This window comes from Trachypithecus francoisi, unplaced genomic scaffold (assembly GCF_009764315.1).
Source record: "Trachypithecus francoisi isolate TF-2019V2 unplaced genomic scaffold, Tfra_2.0 Lachesis_group8, whole genome shotgun sequence".
Classification (NCBI taxonomy): Eukaryota; Metazoa; Chordata; class Mammalia; order Primates; family Cercopithecidae; genus Trachypithecus; species Trachypithecus francoisi.
In genome coordinates, this window is record NW_022681473.1 from 19,945,742 (window position 1) to 19,953,104 (window position 7,363).

General features: G+C 50.6%; 2 long non-coding RNA genes across 2 annotated transcripts; one reads left to right on the forward strand and one right to left on the reverse strand.

Moving 5' to 3' along the window:
• Window positions 1-518: 518 nt before the first annotated feature.
• On the reverse strand, window positions 519-4,782 carry LOC117080290. Its single transcript, XR_004435776.1, has 4 exons — window positions 4,156-4,782; window positions 3,675-3,772; window positions 1,139-1,232; window positions 519-1,053 (listed from the first exon to the last, which is right to left on the reverse strand). It is a non-coding gene; the product is annotated as an uncharacterized LOC117080290 (long non-coding RNA).
• On the forward strand, window positions 3,111-4,863 carry LOC117080289. The gene is made up of 3 exons (XR_004435775.1): window positions 3,111-3,314; window positions 4,319-4,437; window positions 4,773-4,863. It is a non-coding gene; the product is annotated as an uncharacterized LOC117080289 (long non-coding RNA).
• The last annotated feature ends 2,500 nt before the right edge of the window (window positions 4,864-7,363 follow it).

A 7,363-nucleotide genomic window follows, 5' to 3' on the forward strand; every position in this document is an offset into this window, starting at 1 on the left:
ACACATTCTTCTCACATACACACACACTCTCTGACACACACACTCACACACACACACATACACACACTCACACTCTCACAAACGCGCACACTCTGTCTCACGCACTCACACACCGCACACTCTCACACACACACTCACACACATACACACATAGTCTCTCTCACAACACTCACATTCACACACACACACACAGTCTCACAACACTCACACACTCACACTCTCACATACTCTCACACACACACACACTCTCTCACAACACTCTCACACACACATTCTCTCTCACATACCCAATCACAGTATCCCCACCCCTAAACATACCCTCTTTCCTCCTTACTCCACTAATATAGAGCGATTTAGTATCATCTTTTCTCACCTGACTGTCCCCTTGGCATGCCCCCCACTCTGCCATCCCCACTGCCCCCTCCTCCACTATCAGCCTCCTCCCTGCAACCAAGGCACTCAGCTAAGTGTTGTCTCTGAAGGGAATTCCGATGACCATAATTTTCTCAATCTCATTGCAAATTTTTAAAAACCTGGCTTTTTAAAGGGCTAAACGGCTCATGAATTTTTAAGCGCCAACATAAGACTTTAAAGACATTTCCTGCTAATGAGATTAAGTGAGATAATGTATGTGGCACGCGACGCACTTCCTGCAGGCCTGAGATTGCGCTCTGACGCCGTTGCTTCAGGCCAAGCCTCAGACGGCCAGAGGGTCACCTTCACTTTGGAGGGAAAGTTTGCAAAGCCTTGCAGTATGGTGTGACGCTGGCAGCAAAGGACGGGGCGCCAGGAAGGAGTCCTGCAGAAACCTTCTGGCAGGAGTGTGTAAGGGTGGGTGTGTGCACATGTGTGTGTGTGTGCATGTGTGTGATCTGGAGGTGAGGAAAACGAGATGTGTTGGGAGAACTCCAACCACACACTGCCTGGCTCATCCCTCCCTTGGGGTCTCACTCAGCTGCTGTCTCTGGCTGCTACCACCATGCTGGCCTCAGGAGATCACTGTGATCATCACAGTCCCTTCTGCTTTGGGTTGAACCCGTTTCCCTTAGTTTCCTGCAATAGAATGGAAGTTGGCTGTCATTTCCAAGAGAGTTTTGCAGGAAGAACATGATGAAAATCTGATTATATTTGTACTCACCTTTGCACTATAGTTATTTCTTAAAGTTCAGTTTCCAGTTCCCAGAGATCCTGTGAAAGTGGCAAAGACATCTGCAGGCCTCTGAGTCTCTACCCTAAGACAACCACAAAGACACAAGTGTCCACCTGGGCATTCGTCTGGGGATGCTCTACTGACCAAGGATCAACCACGGTGCCCGGGCATGGGAAAGGGAATCTCCCTATCCTGAACACCTCCTGCCCTGTGCTGGACTGTGATAGGAACTTTATATTCCCATCCGCTAACTCACTCTTCCCCCATAACAACCTCATGACACATGGTCCAGCAAGGTCAAGCTGCTTGCCTAAGGTCACAGAGTGGGAAATAATAACCCCATTTATGGAATGTACTACTGATAAATGCAAGGATTTACAAGGGCTCAAGCTCAATCTGGGCAAGAAGCATGGGGCTTTGGTGGTGACCCAAAGCCTAGCTCTGTGGCAGCTCAGCCCGGCCATGCTTCCTTCTCAGCTGGAGCAGGAATTTTGGATGCTAGGATCCTGGCGAGCCTCAGCTGGCTACTCCTTTCTCTCCCTCCTCCACCAGCCACTGAGTCCTTCTGCCCCTACCCAGCCCCAGCCAGGCTCTGTGAGTAGGGCAGCACTCTCTTCTGGTTCCTAGTTGCCATGGATCTTACCCTCTGGCAGGACCCCTGCTGTCCTCTCCTGCAGGGTGGATGGCAAGATGGGACCAGCACAGCTCCTGATACAATGAACCCTGGGCTCTAATCCCAGCCCTGCCGTGTATGAGCTGCGTGACCTCAAGTATGTGAACTCATCTCTCTGTGCCTATTTACTCCCTAAGATGCAACTAATAGTAGTACTGTACCCTAAGAGCTGTTGTGAGGCTTTCTTCACCTTTTGAAAGAAAGAAAGAAAAGAAGAGAAAGAAGAAAGAAAGAAAGAAAGAAAGAAAGAAAGAAAGAAGAAAGAAAGAAAGAAAAAGGGAAAAGACTATATAGCATTTACTTTGTGCCAGACATGACTTTAAGCATTTTATCCCTAATTTCATCCTCATGACAATCTTATAAGGTAGGCACTGTTGCTATGTTATTTTACAGATAAGGACTCCAAGGCACAAAGAGATTAAATAACTTGCTCAAGGTCACACAGCTAGTAAGAGGCAGAGGCAGGATTCAAACCCAGGCAGTCTGGCTCCAGAGTTCAGGTGCTTAACTTCCTATTCTATAGTGAAATGATAGGTGTAAAGGATTTTAGTATAAAACTCAACAAAGAGAAAATGCTTGGTCAATGGTAGCTATAGTTGTCATATGACCTCGGCAGGTCATTTTACTTCTTTTTTTTTTTTAGACTGAGTCTCCGTCTGTAGCCCAGGCTGGAGTGCAGTGGCACGATCTTGGCTCACTGCAACCTCCGCCCCCTGGGTCCCCGTTCAAGCAATTCTCCTGCCTCCTGAGTAACTTGGATTATAGGCACCCGCCACCTTGCCCAGCTAATTTTTGTATTTTTAGTAGAGACAGGGTTTCACCATGTTGGGCAGGCTGGTCTTGAACTCCTGACCTCGTGATCCACCAACCTTGGCCTCCCAAAGTGCTTGGATTACAGGCGTGAGCCACCGTGCCCGGCAGGTCATTTTACTTCTGTCTCAATTTTTTCATCCCTAAAATGGGACTAGTGATTGCTCTGTGCCAGGCTTGGGGTGAGAGTTCTTTAGAATAATGGGTGTGAAATGTCTGTCACAGATCCTAACACAGAGCAGTGCATAGGCTCTTGGTGGCTCTCCTTTCTAGAAGGGACCTACAGAATGGGGTCGGGACTGGTGGTAGCTAGACACATCCACTGAGTCAGCAAAAGCAAGGTGTAAGAACACCACCAGCCTTGAGGGGCCCAGGCAGAGCAACAGATGTATGCGCAGCCGGAAATTCAGAGCATGGATGCAGGGCCTCCGATGTGGGAGGTGGCATCTGGGGGTTCAGATGCAGCATTGGGAAGAAAGGGATGAACACTTATGTGGTCATCTAATCCTCACAATGACCCTGAGAAAACAAGAGTCTCAGAGAGGGGATGTGACTTGCCCAAGGCCATGTCTCTAGAAAGGGGTGGCAATGAGGTTTGCCTCCCAGACGCCTCTGCGGTTCCTCTCTCCCCACACTGCCTGTCGGCAGGATGAAGGGCCCAGCTATGAAGTCAAGCTCTAGGTTAGGAGTAACTGTTTCTTAAGAAAGTCCAGGCTGGACGCGGTGGCTGACACCTGTAATCCCAGCACTTTTGGAGGCCGAGGCGGGCAGATCACTTGAGGTCAGGAGTTTGATACCAGTTGGCCTGGCCAACATGGTGAAACTCCATCTCTATTAAAAATACAAAATTAGCCTGGCCTGTAATCCCAGCCACTCGAGAGGCTGAGGCAGGAGAATCGCTTGAACCTGGGAGACAGAGATTGCAGGGAACCAAGATTGTGCCATTGCACTCCGGCCTGGGTGACAAGAGTGAAACTCCGTCTCAAAAAACAAAAAACAAAAAACAAACAAAAAAATTAACCGGATATGGTGGCCACGCACCTGTAGTCCTAGCTACTTGGGAGGCTGAGGCAGGAGAATTGCTTGAACCTGGGAGGCGGAGCTTGCGATGAGCTGAGACTGTGCAATTGCACTCCAGCCTGGGCAACAGAGCAAGACTCTGTCTCAAAAAAAAAAAAAAAGTGCAGCAAAAGAAAGGCGACAGTCCCTCCTGCAAAAGTGTCCCAATTAAGCAGGTAGTACGGTGGGGCCCGGAGCCGGGGAATGCAGAAGAGCTTGGCTAAGGACAGCAGCAGACAGGCAGGGGTGAAACAGAGGCACGGGTGGCTGGAGGCTGCCTAGAGTCTGGCTCAGCCCTGGAGAAGGGGGTGGGCAATGCTTCGCCAGGGCATAGAGGGAGGATCCCCTGCAATCCAGAGAAGGGCATAGGGTGCTTCCCCCCACCTCTGCCAATCCCCCCAGAAGATTTTCCCTATACACAGTAAAAGGAAAGGCTCTCAAAGCAACCAATTGGGAGACTTACAGCAGGGGTGACAAGAGCGCTTTCTAGGGCAGTTGTATGCTCTCTTCAGAGGCTGTGGCCTCAATGGTGCCCTGTGAAAAACCAGGCCCTGGCCCAGCAGCCAAGAGGGCCGGGATAGGTTCACCCAGACCCATTGCCCTATGAGCAGATTTGTTTTTTCCAGAGCAACTCTTCACAGCTTCTCCTCTTCCCTTGGTGACAATGATAGCCAGCGATGGGCCAACAGCCTACTCCCAACCTGGCTTGGGTCTGGTGGCCCCAGCGTGAGATCACCATAGTGAGGTCTGACTTCAGCATCGCCATGGGGATGTTCGGATGCCACGCTGCCTGCAAGCAGCACCTTTTTCCCTGGGAGAGTGGGTGGGGACCGTGGCTGATGCTGACTACGTATGATGTGACCTGCTCCTGGCTGCTGGGGCTGTTTGTCCCCAGACATATGTTGTCAGATCTCAGTTGAGTGGGGTGGGCCAGGGGACTCACTCAGGACCTGCGGGCTCTATTGTGTGTTTGGGATATGGCGAGAGGTGTTCATTAGACCTCACGGGCAGCCTCATTTTCTTCTCTCCCTGGGCTGCTGATCACTGTGCTCCTAATGGGCCTCGGATTGACTTTCGCAGCAACCTGGTCTCCATAGCAACCAGCTGTGACATCACAAGGAACCCACAGACCCTGGAGCTGGAATAGAGGAAGCTTGAATGCCTGTTTGGGGAAGAAAGTCTTTGCTGCCCCTCCTTAGGCCTCTCCTGTGATAGGGGAAGAGGACATAGAAACGCTGAGAGAGCCAGGGCCGCCGCTTCTCTGGAGGTTTGAGCCGGGTCAACTCGAAATCCTTCCCTTCCTCTCTTTGTCCCCTTTCTCCTCATCCCTCAAAAAATATGTATCTCATTTTCCTCAACTGTAAAATGGGGACATTAGAAGCCGCTCTTGAGTGTTTATTATATGCCAGGCACTATTATAAGCATCTTGCATGGATTTTCTCATTTACTTCATAACAGCCCTATAAAGTACTTTCTTCTTAGTATTCCCCCTTCTGTAAGTGGAGGGAAAGGAAGCACAGCAGAAGGATTGGAATCAAGACAGCCTGGCTCCAGAGCCTGTTTTCATAACTACGAGAGAATGCACCAGATTCCTTCTGAATGCCGCCTGCCACGTGCGCGGCTACAACTCTATTTCCAGCCATGCTGTGGCAAGCAGTTCCGGGCGGGCTTCAGCTCCCTTTGCACCACCGGCACCTCGCCTCCTGTCAGCATGAGGCGGTTTTCATTTTCTGCCCAGGGGCTTCCGCAGCACCCCAACACAAGGCTGGCAGGAGCAGGCTCAGCGGGAGGACTTGTGGAGGGAAGTTGCTTCCACTGAGCCAGCCTCAACCTGGGGTGCACAGGCACCATGGGGTGAATGCTTCTGCCAGGCGGTCATCTGGCCCACAAGGTCCCTCTGTGCACTGCTTGGAAGGTCCTGGCAGCGCTGAGTCCCAGACACCCATGGCATGACCTAATAATGCACCGTTATCTTGGCTCTTCTGCTTTCTCTTTTTTCCCACTGGTATTCGTCCCTCATTTCTGGTCCCTAGAATGACTTCCAAAATAAACTCCCTATACACAAGCCTTTGCATTGGATTCTACTTTGGGGGGGATCTTAAGCTAAGAGAGTTGCAGCCCTGAGAACGCCACTACAGGGGGGCATTTTGGAGCTGGGTCACTTGGTGAGGTGCAATGAGGACGCTGTTGTCGTGGGATGTGTGATGGTGGCCACCCTGGTATTATGGTGATGAAGACCGTCCCTGTGGTGGGCTGGGAAGAGGTACAGGTGATGGCGGGGTAGGGGATCAGATGAAAGCACTAGCATCTAAACAATCCAGGGGCAATGGTCCTTACAGGGATGGTGAGGCTGGCTGGCGGCTAACTGCTCTGGAAGCCTTAAAGGAAGAAAACAGCAGGCTTGGGTTGATCCACTGTCAACTCAGGCCACGCAGTGGAGAGCAAAATCCCCATGGTGCTGTTGTAAGAGACTCTCGCCTTCTGCAGCCAAAGGGTATCCTGCACTGAAAATCAGGCTCGGTATGGAATCGGGGGCAGGAGGGTCACAGGGTTGTGAAGGAGAAGGAGGGCATAGCTTGGCGGATCTCAGCCAAAGTCAAGAACCCTGCTGGGCAGACAGTGGGATGCTGAGACCTCAGGTGGGGATAATTGGGCAGATGATTCTGAGAATCTTGGGGGCCCAGACTCCTCTGGAACTTTGAGCACTGAACTCCCATAACTCAGCAAAGCACTCCTTGGCCAGTTGGGCCAGGCCAAGGCTGGGCTTCCTCTAGGGGAAAGCTACCATGTCCCCCCATCCCCACCCCATCTTCTGCTTGACTCAGTCCCCTGCTGAGAAACCCCAATCAGTAATGGGTATTGCCCAAGCAGAATACGAGGTCCTACAGCTTAATTCACGTCCAATGAGATTGAGATTAATTCAGTCTTGAGCAGCTGGAGAGTAGACCTCGACTTGGGTTCAGCTAGACCTGGGGACTCCTCCCATTCAGGGCCCAGGCAGAATGCTACCCTGTCGATTTCACGGCTTGCTGGGATGCTTAAGGAAGCTCATGGACCCAAAATGCGGTATCAGTGACTGAACAGGTTTTTACTGTACACCAGGCATTGTTTGATATGAGACAATAGCTGTAAATCGGCTCTTGTCTGTTTTCAAAGCAGTCACGTGAAGTAGGGAAGATAAGAGCATCTAAACAGACCGTGCTACCAGTAGTAAAGCTGCTTTTGAGATGTGACTAAGTGCCTGGCTTTGTGCTGAACTCACCAATACACAGTATCATAAGATTCTTAAAATGACCCTACAAGGGAGAGATTTTCACACCCATTTTACCAATGAGAATGGTTGATAGGGCTGGGATTTGAACCCAGCCTTATCTCGCTCTTCCCTCTGCACACAGCCTGCTTATCTTGAGCCAGCGTGACAGCCTCAGCAGAATGGTGTCCAAGATGCAGGGGAGAGAAAGATTGATTTGGCTTGGTGGGACAGTCCAGCAAGGCTTCCCAGAGGGGGTGATAAGGCAATTTGTGTATTTCAAAAGCTGAATAAATGTGAACCACATTGGGTTATGATTAAGCACCTATAGTGAGGGCTCCATCTTGGGATCAAGTTTTTAGAAATGGTTCCAATCAAAGCAAGCACAAGCTCCAGCCACTGCATAATACTTAGTTAGAGG